General features: G+C 35.8%; 1 long non-coding RNA gene across 3 annotated transcripts in view; it reads left to right on the top strand.

Annotated features, from left to right (window-relative positions):
- Positions 1-16,242, top strand: part of LOC114081502 (uncharacterized) — a 44,973-nt gene extending 28,731 nt beyond the window's left edge. For all 3 annotated transcript variants that reach the window (XR_003580812.2, XR_011705709.1, XR_011705710.1), the window contains exons 5-7: positions 5,148-5,220; positions 9,762-9,876; positions 15,655-16,242. This is a non-coding gene — a long non-coding RNA (uncharacterized lncRNA). The remainder of the gene's footprint in view (positions 1-5,147; positions 5,221-9,761; positions 9,877-15,654) is intronic.
- The last annotated feature ends 248 nt before the right edge of the window (positions 16,243-16,490 follow it).

A 16,490-nucleotide genomic window follows, 5' to 3' on the forward strand; every position in this document is an offset into this window, starting at 1 on the left:
GGGAAAGAAACAAAAGTCATGTAAATTTTAAGGAAAGAAGTAAAATACCCCCATCCACAGATGACACAACCATTTATATGGAAAAATCTAAAGATCACACACACGGACACACACACACACACCACAACATTCCACACAATAAAAACTTGTTAGAACTAATAAATGAATTCAATACAGTTGCAGAATACAAAACCACATGAAGTCATTTGCATTTCTAACACTAAGAATGAACAATCTGAAAAGGAATTTAAAGAAATAACTCCATTTCAAAGATAATAACATCAAATAACATAAGAAAAGAACAAAATACTTAGGAATAAACCAAGGAGAAAAAAGACTTGCCCTGAAAACTACAAAACATTTATGAATGAAATTAAAGAAGATACAAATGAAAAGATACCTCATGTTCATAGACTGAAAGATTTAAAATTGTTAAAATTTCCACACTACCCAAAGTGATTTTGCAAAGAATTTAAAAAGGTACATTGAAAGGAAGGTGGCTTTCAATTCCAGAGCAGCTGTATAACAGGACTTCTGCTCAATTTGTAGCACTTTAGTGGAACAGTGTTGTCCCCAATTGGCAACTTTGACAATAGTTAGATAAAATCTAAAAATATTGTCTTGAAGAGGATTTTGTACCATTGAAATATATGCCAAGGAACCTAAACAAGATGAATAAAAGAGAGGAAAACTGTGGTTGTGGTGTCCATTCTGTTGGATTTCCCTGGCCTCCTAGAACCATAAGAGTAATGTATTTATTCAACTAGCGATAATTGAACACATATTGTAATTATGTGCCAGGCATTGTTCTCAGTGCAAGACAGACAAGATGCAATTTTCCCAGTATCTGCATTCTATTGGGGATGTGGGGCATAAAAAAATCACTCCAAATAATAATGAGTGCTGAAGGAGAAGAAAACAGGGCAGTATGCTAGGTTTGATGATTCAACACTTTTACATAAGCTTCACTGAAGAGATAATATTTGAAATGAGAACTGAACATGAAGAAGGAGCAAACTATGCAACTATCTAAGGGCAAAGGTTCAACAGTCATAAAGACCCTATGAAGGGAACAAGTTTGACATAATTCCAGGAAAGAAAAGTCATTGTAGACAAAGCATATTGATGCAAGTACCAAGTAGCAGGAAGTGAAGGGAAAGATATAGATATAGCCAGGATCCAGAGTGTGTAAGCCAAACTAGTTGGTTGAGTGTTTATTTTAAAGTATTTGAGTGTCTTAAGTAAAATGAGTGTCATAGTCCAATTTGCATGGCTTACAATATCACTTTGGCTGCAGTATGGAGAATGGAAAGGGCAGGGGAGCAGCAAAAATGGGAACATGAATCTGGTTGTGGTAATCACCTGTAATCCCAGCACATTGGGAGGCTGAGGCAGGAGGATTGCAAGTTCAAGGCCAGCCTCAGCATCTTAGCAAGACCCTGTCTCAAATTTAAGAAAAAGGGCTAGGGATGTGGTTCACGGATAGGGCACCCCTGGGTTCAATCTCCAGTATCTCTAAAAGAAGAAACATGTGGGAACATAAAGATCAGTTAGGAAGCTCTTTCTGATAGTATATCTGATATTGCTGTGGCAGCAGTTGTAGAATGGTAAAATCGAAGAGCTTCAGAATATATTTTATCAGTAAAGATGAGTAGATAGATACAGTGTTTTGGATGGGGAAATACAAAAACTTAGGATAATTCTCAGGTGTTTTGGTTGAGTAGCTATGCGCAAGGCTAAGATATGGGGATGACTGGAGGAGTAGTGCAAATAGGATGTAAAGTTAGTTTTGGAATGCCTGACATCCATATTGAAATGTATTGGCGCTCAAGCTAGAGATGAACTCTGGAGTGTAAGTTTGGATGCCACCAGTGTATAGATGGTAGGACTAGATGAAATTACTTAGGGAAAGATTACAGATTAAATAGAGGGCTGAAAGTGGAGCTCTGGGTTACTCCAACATTTAGAGTATTAGCAAAGGAGCACTAGTAATGGAAAGTAAAGTACTAGAAAAATGTGTGGAGTTATGGAAGCCAAAAAAGAAATGAGTTCTATCAAGCACTGAGTAAGTTGAAACTAGGGAATGGACATTGGATATTACTAGAAGATAGGGGGATTGATAGTAATACATGTCTATTTGTTGCATATTTTCTCAGTGCAAGGCATTATGTTAAGAAAATTTTTATACTGGTTATTTCATTTTGTCCTCACTACAACTCCAGGAGGTTGATACTATTAATATATCCTTTTTACACATAATGAAACTGAGGCATAGAGAGGTCAGGCTATGTGTCCAAGGTGGACATTAAGGTCTGAAATTAGGATTGGACTCAGGGAGTCTGACCTAAGCAGCCATACTGTTGCTTTTCTTTTTTTTTTTTTTTAATTTTTAGTTGTAAATGGACACAATAACTTTATTGTATTTATTCATTTTTATGTGGTGCTGAGGATCGAACCCAGTGCCTCATGCATGCGAGGCAAGCGCTCTACCACTGAGCCACACCTCCAGCCTCTATACTGTTGCTTTTCTATGATTGTTCCACTTGGGTCTGGAGAGGGCTTTATGAATGGTTTTTAAAAACTGGTAAATTTCACTTACAATAAAATTCACTGTTTAAACCATTTAAAAGTGTATAGTTCAGGAAAATTAAGTACATTCACAATGTTATGCAATCATCATTTCTACCTGTTTCTACTCATGAACAAAGAACACAACCAGAGGTTACAGGAGGCATGCTTTGTAGTATAAAGAGTGTGGGCTGACCCTTGGTACCTCTGGGAGAATGTGACTGGCTTCTTTGAAAACTTTTGAGAGGTTGCAGGAAAATGCAACCTGCTACTCAAGGATAAGAAAGAACTACATTTGGTCCTCTTGTTAAAGAGGGCTATTGGCTCAGGTGTGGAGAGTGTTTGAGCCTCACTGTTCCTTTATCAAAGTGTAGTGTCCTACCTGTCTCTGTGTTTTTCTCCATCTTTAGTCACCCCTACTTGAGAATCCTTTGTTGATGCTGTGTGAGGTCCTCATCCACAGGAGCAGAGAGGGAAACTTGTGATTATGCCATTTGAAGTCCTTCCTATTTCACTGGATATCAAAGAAGTATATAATATTGGGCCTCTATTGGGGGCTTTATGCCATCAAAGTTATAAATCAAGCAACAAAGTAGAAAGTGGAAGGAAGAGATAGAGTAACAAGGGAGAACAAAACTATCTGCCAGGTGTGTCAGTGCCTCCTATAGGAGCTCTAGACCTGAACTCTAATGATGCAGTTCCTGTGATTAGGTTTTCCCTCAGTTTGTCTTTAGATTATAATTCCTAGAACCTTTATTCCCAATTAGTATAGAATTTAGTGTTATACTTGAAACTTAGGCAACCATTCCAAGTTTATGGGTAATTTAAACTTTCATATTAGAATAGTTTTACAGAATAGTTGCATAGGTAGTACAGAGTTCCCATATATCTTATATGCAATTTCTCCTATTAACATCTTATATGAATAGGCTATATTTGTTACAGTTTATGAGTCAATACTGTTGGCTCATATTTTCCCCATAATTTTTATTGGTGCTTTATAGTTGCACATAATGTTGGAATTTGTTATATATTCATACATGCACACAATATAACAATATAATTTGGACAATATAATTCCCTGGTATTTCCCCCTTTTTCTCTCCTCCTTCCTCTCCCCTGGTCCTCTTCCTCTATAATACTGATGTCCCTTCAATTTTCTTTCTTTGTTTCTTTCCTTCCTCCCCCAGCCCCCCATAACAGGGATTGAACCCCAGGGGTGCTTAACCACTGAGCCACATCCCTAGCTCCTTTTTATATCTTATTTAAAGACAGGGTCTTGCTGAGTTGCTTAGGGCCTTGCTAGGTTGCCCAGACTGGCTTTGAACTTGCAGTCCTCCTGCTTTAGCCTCCTGAGTTGCTGGAATCTTTTTGATTTTCATGAGACCCCTTCCCACACACCTTTCTTTTCCTTTTCTGAATTATTTTAAATAAAATCCATACTTCATTTTGATTTCCTCAGTTTTCACCTAAGTCTCTTTTCTGTTCTTGGACCCAGATCATCATGTTACATTTCATTGTCCCAAATTCTCTAGGTACCACTTAGCTGTGATACTTTCTTAGATTTGCCTTGTTTGCGTTTTTTTTTTTTTTTTTTGTGGTACCAGGAATTGAACCCAGGGGCACTTAACCACTGAGCCACATCCCCAACCCTTTCTATCTTAAAATTTTGAGACATGGTCTCAAACTTTCTTAACCTAGTGCCTCACTAAGTTACTGAGGCCAGTTTTGAACTTGATATTCTCCTGCCTCAGCCTCCCAAGCTGCTGGGATTACAGGCATGCACCACTGCATCTGGCCATTTGCCTTGTTTTTGATGACCTTGACAGACTTGAGAAATACTGGTCAGGAATTTTGCAGAATAATGTCTACTGCCATTCTCATTATTAAACTGAGGTTATAGGTTTTGGAAACCACATGGGGAAACTGCCATTTCATCACATCATATCAAGGGTACATGTTATCATTATTGTAATAGTACTTTATGCTTTGAATATAGTCCTTGTTTCTGTGCCACTGCAACTTATTTTTTAAATGGACATGTTTCTTTCCTCTTCCTCTCTCCCTCCTCCTTAATCTCAGGGGAAGCAGGATTTTCTTTCTTTTGCATCCTAGGCAAAGTTATCTATCCTTAAGCATACACCCACCACAGGAATTCAGACTTTGGAGATGGCACCAGAAGATCTCAGAAATGACTACCTCCCAAATTAACAAGTGAATTACAATTCAGAGAACACATTGACTGTAGCCTTTGAACCACCTCTTTAAAAGCTCCTTGCTTGGCAGAATCACAGTCTCTGGGACAGGAGTCCCCTGTGTTTCTCCTTTGCTAGCAAAGCAATAAACTTTTTCCTTTTTCTCAAAACCTTATCCTCATTATTGGATTCCACTGGGGACAAGGACCGAGTTTTTGGTAACAATATGACTTATCACTGATGATGTTTGGAATTCTTCTGCATAGTAGATTTGTCTTCTTCCCAATGTATTTATTTGTTCAGTAATTTATATAAATATGGATACACTGATATTTATTTTGCTTTTCATTATAACCAATAACACTTTAATGTTTTGTTTTTCAGCTTGCTCAAATTTGGCTATTGTGAGCTCTGGAAGTTTGTTCCTGTGTTCCTTTGATATATTCCTATCAACAAGGTGGTTTGCTTTTTTTTTTTTTTTTTTTTAAGCACTTCCTTGCTTTCTGGTACTGAAAGATGTTCTAGGTTCATATTATATATTTTACACCAGTCCTAGTCTCAGCCCTTTCTCCAAGCAACTCTGGTTCCTTTAGTCAAATAATGTTAAAAGAAACCAAGTCTGTGTGCTAGTCAAGCTCATAGCTACTGGAGTGTTTTTAATACTGGAGTGTTTTCTATATCTCAGAGATAGTCAGACATACGTTGTTATTTTCTTGTCCCTCCTCCCTCCCAATTTCCTTCCTCTGTTCCACTGTTCTCCCTTCTATTTTCATGGAATCCCCACCCCCAACTTCTTTTTCTTTTTGGACTAGCTTTTGCATATGAGAGGAAATATTCACATACTTTGACCTTAGATTCTTCTCTTGTTCTCATCTCTCTTTTTTTCCTGGGAGGTACTATCTCCAATTCCTCACTATCTGTCTACTTCACAACCTGCTATAATTTGCCTGTATACCTTAGCTTTACACTGAAACACTGTGCTAAAGGGTCTGTGTTAGATGAAAGACTTAGGCCCTTTGCATGTTCATGGAAAGTTTTAGTTTGCAGGGTAATTAAATTCCATCTCAAGTTTGTAAATTTAGTTAAAATAGGACTTTCCCATCTATTACCTCATTTGATCCTTACAAGTATCCATATATTTCTCTTTATTTGAAGTAGCTATTCCTCCATTAATTTAGTCCATCATGAATTTTCCTGAAAGCTCGAGATAGCACTTTACCCAAACTCCATCCAAACCCTAAGAATTGTTCTCTAGTTTCACAAAACCCCTAGGAAATCAGCCAAACAATGTGCTATTTCAAATTCCAGGTGCCTTACACATCTATTCTATTCCCACCAGACCAGAGTCATAGAAGACACTAATGCTTTGACTCCTATCTTACTACAATTACCTTTGACTCTTTAGCTAATCATGGCACCAAACATTCTTCTAAGGAAAATGTACGTATTTCTCATTCTTATAATTATCAACAACTAAATGAAAGGCAAATTACATATAGTTAAAGATATATTATAAATCTCGTAAAACAATAGGAAGGCATTCTAAGAGAAGGACTGCTCTTAACCTTTGGCCCTCCCCAACAAAGTTGAAGGATGAGAATGTGATTCCTCTTCACCAGATACTGGATCCCACTTATTAATTGACTCTAATGATAAGAACAGCAAAATATTCATTAATACCTCATTTGCTGTTTGCATTGTAAAAACACACTTTTGTCCATTATGAGAAATTATGTAAATGAAGAGGCTGAGATTCTAAGTGATAGAAATGAAGGCAATATAAGCCTTATTAAGAATTGGGATTTCTGGGGCTTGGGTTGTGGCTCAGTGGTAGAGCATGTATGAGGCAGCACTGGATTTGATCCTCAGTACCACATAAAAATAAATAAATAAAGGTATTCTGTCCATCTACAATTAAAAAAAAGTAAAAAAAAAAAAAGAATTGGTATTTCTACTACTATTATGGAGTATCAGAATTTGCTATTAGACTTAATATATTATGATATATTGTATCATGTCATAACTTGGAACACTCTAAATCTTACACTCCAGAGTTCTATTTCCTGAACAATAGCTCCTCATTCCAGTATTCACCCACTTCCCCCCAATATCTTTCCTCTTTCTATTGTAGCAAAGTATATAGAATATTGGGCTGGGGTATAGTTCAGTAGTAGAGCACTTGCATAGCATATGAGATAACCTGGGTTAAATCCTTGACACCACATGCACAATAATACAGAATATGAAATTTACTACTTTAATCATTTTAAGTGTATAATTCAGTGGCATTAAATACATTCTCAATGTTACAAAATCATTGCCACTATTCATTTCCAGAACCTGTTTATCACCAAAACAAAAACTCTGTACCCATTAAACTCCCCATTTCTCTTGTTCCTGGTTGTTCCATTCTACTTTCTGTCTCACTGGCTTTTCTTATTTTAAATTCTTCATATAAGTGGAATCATATGGCATTTGTCCTTCTTTTGGTCTGATTTATTTTACTGAGCATGTTTTCAAGGTTCATTCAAGTTGTAGTATGTAACAGAATTTCATTCCTTTTAAAGGCTGACTATTATTCCATAGTAAGTATACATCACATTTTGTTTATCCATCATCTGTTGGATATTTGGGTCGTTTCCAACTTTTAGCTATTGTGAATAATGCCTCTATGAACATTGGTATACAAGAGTTTGTTTGTATCCCTGCTTTTCATCCTTTTGAGCATATATTTGGGAATAGAATGATCATATGGCAATTATATTTTTAACTTTTGAAGAACTGCCAAACCATTTTCCAGAGCAGCTGCACCATTCCACATATCCACCAATGATGTAAAAGTGTTTTGATTTCTCCACATCCTCACCAAGACTGGTCATTTTCCTTTTTTAATAAAAAAATATATTAAGCCAGGTGTGGTGGTACACAGCTATAATCCCAGGGAGGCTGAGGCAAGAGGATTTCAAGTTCAAAGCCAGCCTCAGAACTTAGCAAGGCCCTAAGCAACTTAGTGAGACCCTGTCTCAAAATAAAAAATAAACAGGGCTAGAGATATGGCTCAGTAGTTAAGCATCCTAGGTTCAATCCACAGTATCCTTCTCCCCAAATTGTTTTAAAATATATATAACAAAATTCATCATTGGGTCAACCTGGCTGAACCATGGTGCCCAGATAATGGTGAAATGTTATTCTGCATGTTTTTGTGAAGGTGTCCTTGGATGGCATTAACATTTAAATTGGTAGGTTTTCGGTAAAGCAAATTGCTCTCCATAATGTGGGTAGGCCTCATATAATCAGGTGAAGGACTGAACAGAACAAAAAGACTGACCTACTCTAAACTAAGAGTATATTCTGGTTGGGCGCTGTGGTGCACGCCTGTAACCCCAGTGGCTTTGGAGGCTGAGACAGGAGGATCATGAGTTCAAAGGCAGCCTCAGCAAAAGTGAGGCACTAAGCAACTCAGTGAAACCGAGTCTCAAGATGTAAAATAGGGCTAGGGATGTGGCTCAGTGGTTGAGTGCCCCTGAGTTCAATCCCTGGTACCTGCCTCCCCCACAAAAAAGTATATTCTGTAGTAGTTTTTCAACTTGAACTGCAACAGTGGATCTCTGCTGGGGCTATAGCCTGATAACCTTTAGGCTTGAAATATAACAGCTCATCCTTGGGTCTCCAGCCTACTAGCTAATACTGGAGATTCTGGAATTGCCAGTCTCCACAATTGTGTCAGCCAATTCTTTAAAACAGATCCTTTAGACTGTTTACATTTCTCACCTTCAATTATCATTACCTTCAAGTTCACTGAAATGAACTCCAAGTTTTTCTACCTGCTTAAATTTGTTATTGAATGTGTTTAGTAAATTTTTTTATTTTAATAATCTGTTTTTTTCAGCTCCAGAATTAGCTCTTTTCCTTCTAATAATTTTTATCTCTTCACTGCTATACTCATTTTGTTCTTACATTGTTTACCTGATTTCCTCTCATTCTTTATGCATGTTTTTATTTATTTATTTATTGGTACTGGGGATTAAACTCAGGGACACTTGACCATTGAGCCACATCCCCAGCCCTATTTTGCATTTTATTTAGAGACAGTCTCACTGAATTGTTTAGCATCTCGCTTTTGCTGAGGCTGGCTTTGAACTCATAATCCTCTTGCCTCTGCCTCCTGAGCTGCTGGAATTATAGGCTGTGCCATTGCACCTGGCCATTTTCCTTTATTTTTAAAGCATATTTAAGACTGGTGTTTGAACATCTTTCTCTAGTAAGTTCTATATCTGGGCTTCCTCAGGCTAATTTTTGTCAATTTATTTTGTCCTTTTGAATAGACCATTTTTTTTTTGTTTCTCTGTATAGCATTGTAATTTTCTTATTGAGAATTGAGCATTTAATTACTTAAGTTGTAAATCATATTCTCTATCTTCCCTAGGTTAATTTTTGTTATTATTCAAAGTTATAGTGATATGTGTGTTTTAGAACTTTTTTGAACTTTACAAAGATTATTCCTTGTCATGTATATCCACTGGTGTCTTTGTTTCTTTAGCTCATGTTCAGCTAATGTTTTGACAGAGATGTCCTTGAATGCTAGGAGCTCTCCAAATCTTTGCATATTGGCTCTGTGCCATCTAAGGTTGTTTCTGAGAATACATCCTTCCTCATCATGCTTGTGTCTTTTTTTTTTTTTTAGTTGTAGTTGGACACAATACCTTAATTTTATTTATTTTTATGTGGTGCTGAGGATCGAACTCAGTGCTAGGTGAGTGCTCTACTGCTGAGCCACAACCCCAGCCCCCATGCTTGTGTTTTTTTCAGCTTTTCCCAGAGGACTGAATTTCTCTAAGTTCCTTACAGTTCTACAAGTAGTACCTGCTGCCTTCCCCCTCTTAGATCACATGAGGCAAAGATGAGTGCCTTGCATCATTTAACTATCCCCCATGTAGGATAGAACAGGTGTGCACAATAATTTGCAAATAAGGTGTGTTCTGCTTCTTTTTGTTTAAGGGAAGAACTGAGAACCTGTGTTGCTTCTTCAAGACCAAATCTGCCAACCACTTCAGTGGGAAGGACATGGATCAAGGGCAAGTAAAACACCACAAAACATCCTATTATTTTAAAGGTAACTTTTTTTTTTTTAGAGAGAGAGAGAATTTTTTAATATTTATTTTTCAGTTTTTGGTGGACACAACATCTTTATTTTATTTTTATGTGGTGCTGAGGATTGAACCCAGCACCCCGCCCAAGCCAAGTGAGTGTGTTACCGCTTGAGCCACATCCCCAGCCCTTGAAGGTAACTTTTTTTGATTGTGTATTTGCTTGGTTGCTGTTAATCTTTGACTATTTTCCAGACTCTGGCAAAGTTGGTTCAGATAGCTCCTACTTGTTTTTTTTTTTTTTTTTTGAGGGGGGGGGTTGTTTTGTTTTGCTTTTTATGTTTATTTGAGGAAAGAGGGCCTAGAGCTTCCTATCATACAGTTTTGCAGCTGTTATTCAATACCTCTACTATTACAATGCATTGAATAGTTGCACTCTCTGAACTTTTCTTCCATTAGTGAAACTCCCTTTTTGCTTTACTGAGCCACTGTTGATTGTAGGGTCTTTTATATCAGTCATTGAACTATTGGTGGAGTATAAGGGAAAAAAGAGTTATTGTTGGCAAATACAACAGATTGACCCACATTGCATTAAACAAATTCTTCTACATCTTTACCTTTTATACAATAATCTTTCTCCTTCCCTTTCACTTAAAAATCTAGCTATTTCCCAAGGATTTGTCACCTGAATTACAACTCATTCAGTTACTAGGTTCACAAAGTTTATAAAGGCTTTCATGTATATGGATAAAGTCAACCAAAAAACAAAACCAGAAACGAACAAAAACCAACCAAACAAACAAACAAAAAAACCAAACCAAAAAACTGTATTATTAATCTCATTAATTTCCTGAAGGTGGCAGCCGAGTTCTACAAACTAGAACTGTAGCAGTGTCTAGGCTTCCTTCCCCTCCAGATTTGCAGAATAAATGTTTCCAAGGAGAATAGATATAAAATGCTTTTCTGCAACCTTCCAGCATTGATTATGATCCTTAAAATAATTGTTTATCAGTGTGATAGGTTAAAACTAGCATCTTGACAACGTTTTAGTTTTCATTTCTTTGATAATTAGGGAGGCTAAACATATTTTTGTGTTTCAAAGCATTTCTCTTCTTTAAATGATTTTCATATTCTTTACCCTGTATTTATATTGGGATTCAATTTTGTAGCCTTCACCTTTTCTCATTATGAAAATAATATGTTCACACTGTCGAGATTCAAATGAACTTAGAAGAAATTTTCAAACATTCACATTCATAATATCAGAGACAACAACTTTAATGTTTAGATACATTTTTACTAGCTCCCCCCCATCTGTTTAGTTAGTTATATTTTTCACATTTAACATAAATTTTCTCTATAACCTGCTTTTAAATATAATTGTATGGTGATATTTCTCTAAGCCATTAATAATTCTTGTGTATATTTAAAAATAGCTTTAGTTTTTGATTTTAAAAATTATTCATGATCACTGTTGACAATTTGGTAGGTACAGGAAAATTTAATATGGACAACAATGTATATTCCCTCAACCTATGAATAACTATTATGAAGCTTTTTTTAGTGGTATCACTAGCCCTTATGTATATTTTGAAATCACCAGATAAAAATTAGCCCTACATTTAGAGTAATTTCAAAAAATGAAGTAGCATTCATATTCCTTATTATCAAACTTTTGATGTATTTTCCCAACCATTTTTCTGTGCAAGTATTGCACATTTTTATTTTATTGGCATCATACAGTAATCTATATTTTACATGTATTATTTAGTTTTATATACATGCCACTGAAACAATTTTCCAAGGGTATCTTTTGTGCTCTATAATAATTTATTGTTTAATCACATATTCCATTTCTATGAATATTGAAATTCCCCCCCATTTCACTATTAGAAGCTATGCTGTAAAGAATTTTTGAGTATAAACATCTTCTGCATTTCTGATTTTTACCTTATTAAGAGTCCCCAGTGTGGAATAACTGAAAAAAATGTTTTGACCATTTTATCAAATACCATAGCAATTTAGATTTATGTAAATGGTTCTTTCTTTGCATCCTAGATAATATTTAATAGTTTAATTCTTAGTATTTATACTTTTTAAGGTTGGAAATAATGCCCTAATATTGTATTAATTTAAAAATCTATTAATTTTTTTCAAGTTTATTAGGAACCTGATGAATTTTTTCATATCCATTTCCTATTTATTATGTTAAATAGTTCTTTAAAATCTTTTGTTTCCTTGCATTACCTTATATATATTAAGATTTAATTAGAGATAAGTTTCCTTTTGGATTGCTTTATGATGGAATGTCTTAACATATGTATTTCATTTTGTCGGGTTTTAAATGTAATTACTGATTATTGTTAAGTTATTAAAATATAGAATTTTTAAAAAAATATTTATTTTTTAGGTGTAGATGGACACAACACAATGCCTTTATTTTTATGTGGTGCTGAGGATCGAACCCAGGTTCCGCCCGTGCTAGGCGAGCGCTCTACCGCTGAGCTACAATCCCAGCCCAAAATATAGAATTTTTAAAAAGAGAAATGAAAACCAACAGACATTTGCAGATAATGCATTGATATTTAGTGTATTGTTTTACATTTTTCAGAGAGAAAGAAACATTGAAATCATGGTCTAATTCTTGGAGGTAGGAATTACATTTAGTATGGTCTAACCTGGGATTATAGGTTTTATAATGTGGTAAATTAATTCCTCCTCCCAGAATCAGATATGCTTCATATAAAGATCCAAAACCATGTGTACTACTCTACTCACAGAGTTTTGCTAACAGTATAGGGGTGGCAGTAAACACATCAGCTATAACCATCAGAGACCCTCCTAATGCTGGTAGTAAGAACAACAATATTTATTGAATTCTTGGTATATGTCAGGCACTGAAACCACAACTTTACATAAATAACTCATTTAATTCTCACAATAACTCTGTGAAATATGTACTATTATTAGCCGCATTTTATAGATGGGGGGATCAAGGGATAGCTGGAGTAGCAAAGAGATCCCAGGAACTGAGCTGTCCAGATGCAAATCTGAGAGCAGAGGAACCTTATGTTCATCACATTTTGGAGATAATTACTCTTATCAAGATAGATATTTCTTTTTTAAAAATCTTTATTTTTCATTTTTATGTGGTGCTGAGGATCGAACCCAGTGCCCCATGCATACAAGGCCAGTTGTCTACCACTGAGCCAACCCAAGATAGATATTTCTTTATGTCAGAAAGTACAAAGGTATATAGGGGATAGGAATAGGAAAGACAGTGGAATTAGTCTGACATAACTTTCCTATGTACATATATGAATACACCACAGTGAATCTTACCACCGTGTACATCCACAAGACTGAAATCCTAATTAAAATAAAATATATCCCATGCTTATATAAATATATAAGAATGGATTGTACTGTCATGTATAACTAAAAAGAACTACTAAAAAATAAACAGATGCATTAATGACATTTTGGTAGGAAAAAAAGAGTATTAGGAAGCCTAGGCATGTGGTGGAGAAGGGAAGAATAGAGGTAGTGGTATGGGAGTTGAAAGTGATTAGAGAGGAAAGTAGGGTATTCAAAGACAAGCTATATTTACTGTTCAAGTCATTGTTTTCTGAATGAAAATAATTATTTGCTAAAATTAAAATAATTATATTTAAAAAATTTAAATAATTTTTAAAATTAAGAATGTGATGATGACTGAAACTGGGGGAAATGGACACTCATAGTTGATGAAAGAATATAAGTTGGACAAAATCTCTCAAGCTAATATGAGTAAGAGTCAAAAATTTAAAAAGTTTATTAAATATTTGTTGAGTAACTTCTTTGTGCCAAGCAATATGCACACTGAATTCATTTAAATATTATATTATATTTAATGAATAAAATTGTCACAGGTCTAAAAGTTGGATTTGAGTGTAGTAGAAAACTTGTCATTTTCTTTCAGAATTCCAAATGTGCACATTCCCTTGGACCAACATTTACACTAATAGAATAAATATTCTCCAGGTGTATATGCATTTTTCTAAATGACATATGTCTAAGGTTATTCTATGCAGGATTTTTGTTTACAATATAATATATTAGAGAAAAACAATTTAGATGAAGATCTTTATGTTCTACTGTTCATTTAATATTAGTAAAGCAGGGGAGGCTAAACAAATGTTGTATATATTTGGATATTCATATAATATATGTGGGAAAGAACACATAGAAACTAATACAAGTTGAATGAAGTCTATCTCCCTTTTATGTTCTTTTAAAAAAATTTTTTTTAGTTGTAGATGGACACAATACCTTTATTTTATTATTTTATTTATTTACATGGTGCTGAGGATCCAACCCAGTGCCTCACACGTGTAAGGGAAGCATACTACCACTGAGCCACAATCCCAGCCCCTCCCTTTTATGTTCTAATTGAAGAATGATTTATGGAGCTTATGTGTACTAGATAACTGGAAGAAGACTGTTGTTCTGAGAGAGAGGCACAGGAGAGTTTTAGCTCCAAATCGAAAAGGCATCTGGGAAGCCAGACAATAACAACCACATATTGTGTTATTACATTTAAAAATATCCAGAAGATTGTAACTCCACCTGCTTGAGAGACTGAGGCAGGAGGATGGCAAGTTCAAAGCAAGCCTCAGCAATTTAGCAAGGCCCTGAACAACTTAGTGAGAATCTGTCTCTAAATAAATAAATAAATAAAATAAGCAAAATGGCTGGGGATGTGGCTCAGTGATTAAGTGCCCCTGGGTTCAATCCTGGGTACCAAAACACAAAAACAAAAACTCAAACAAACAAAACAAAAAAACAATCCAGAAGAGCAGGCATGGTGGCACATGCTTTAGTACCAGCTGCTTGGGAGTCTGAGGCAGGAGCATTGAGTTGGAGGCCAGCATGGGCCTCCAGGAAATCGAGAAGAGGCCAATCTATAGACAATAAAAGCATTGCTCAGGGCTGGCGATGAGAATATGCAGTGGATGTAAATGAGCACTAGGGATCTTTCTGGGATAACGGAAATATTCTAAGTTTAGATAGTGTTGATGGTTGCACAAGTTCACGAGTATACTATTGAATCGTACAATTTAAGTGGGAGGATATTATGGTATATAAATTATACCTCAATAAAGTTGTTAAAAACAAACAAACAAAAAACAAGCCACCATATCTAATAAAAGAATTTTAAAACAGGACTCTGGACTGTGAAAGAAGAAAGTTGACCAAAGAATCAATTGTGAGAGCAGCAGCAACTCCAGGAAACCAATTGTCAGTGAAAATAACCTCAGGATTCATAGAGAGGCTTTAGTTCTTGGAAAGACTTGCAAAGGTCCAGGCAGGTGCTTTAATGATCGGCCCCAAACTCCTGTTCTTCCTCGGTAATCTCCCCATCCTCAGAAGTTATACTTTTAATATAATTAGAACAGGGTGCAATATATGATAGTGGTGTCTGGTACAAAGTAAGTGTTAAGTAAATGTCACCTGTTATTATCTTTTCCATCCAGATTATTAAAACAAGCTCTTTATTCAATCTCCTTGTATTAAGTCTCTCTCATTCCTCTAGTTCATCATTTTACCAGCCACTTGATATACCTTACCTCAAAGAACATGTCACTGCAGCAGGCAATGCATGATGGGCTGGATTGCTCCCTGAACAAGTCTGGAGAAATGCTTGGAGACCCCGAGTTACCCAGCAATGAATATCATTCATGTTGAACAAAAGCAGGGACTTAATAATGTTTAATTTTACCCAAGGGCCAATTAAGAAATACTTTCACTTTTTTGTTTTCTAGGAAACATTGCAAAGAACCACCCTCCCCCTGTTACTTGGATAAGACCTCCTTGTTTACCTACAGACGCAGACCCTCCAAATTCCCATTCTTTGCCTCCCAAGTGATTAGATAAACTGTACTCGCTGACAAATCAGGACAATATACCTGCTCCCTTGATTTGACTAAAGTTAGTTAAGTTTTTCTGCTTACCCCAGGCCCTTTAATTTTGACCCATCCTTGGTTGAGCCAACACACAATGACTCTTTAATGGCTCATTTCTTAGGGGGGAAAAATTCACTGTCCAATCCCCATACTATTTCATTCCAGTTCTCCCCTCCTAGTTCTTTCCGTCCTTGTTCATTTCTCCTTACAAAAGAACAGCTAACAATTTAAATTTAATTAAAAAAGGATAGAGAACTGTGTCCTTAAAAGAACAGGAGAGTAGGATACAGACATGCATGTGCATAGAAGAATGACCATGTTTGAGCACAGTTGGAAACTGGACATCTGCAAGCCATGAAAAGAGGACTCAGAAAAAACCAAACCTACCAACATCTGGATCTCTGTCCTCAAGAACTGTGAGCAAATAAAATTCTGTTGTTTAAGCCACCCAGTCTCTGGTATTTTGTTGTGACAGGCCTAGCAAACTAAGACACTTCTCAAATTTGTTTGTTATTCTTACATAGGAGCACTGTGTATTGTTTTATTATTTAGCATATGTGCTGTCAAAGTGAAGAAATATACATGATTTTTTCATTTGAAGCTATGCCCCTCCATGCCTACAGCTTTTCCTGCTTTATCTTCAGATCCCCTTTTTTTCTTTTTGCTTAGTGAACCTCACAGGACAACTTTGAAAT

Source organism: Marmota flaviventris, chromosome X, assembly GCF_047511675.1.
Source record: "Marmota flaviventris isolate mMarFla1 chromosome X, mMarFla1.hap1, whole genome shotgun sequence".
Taxonomy (NCBI): Eukaryota; Metazoa; Chordata; class Mammalia; order Rodentia; family Sciuridae; genus Marmota; species Marmota flaviventris.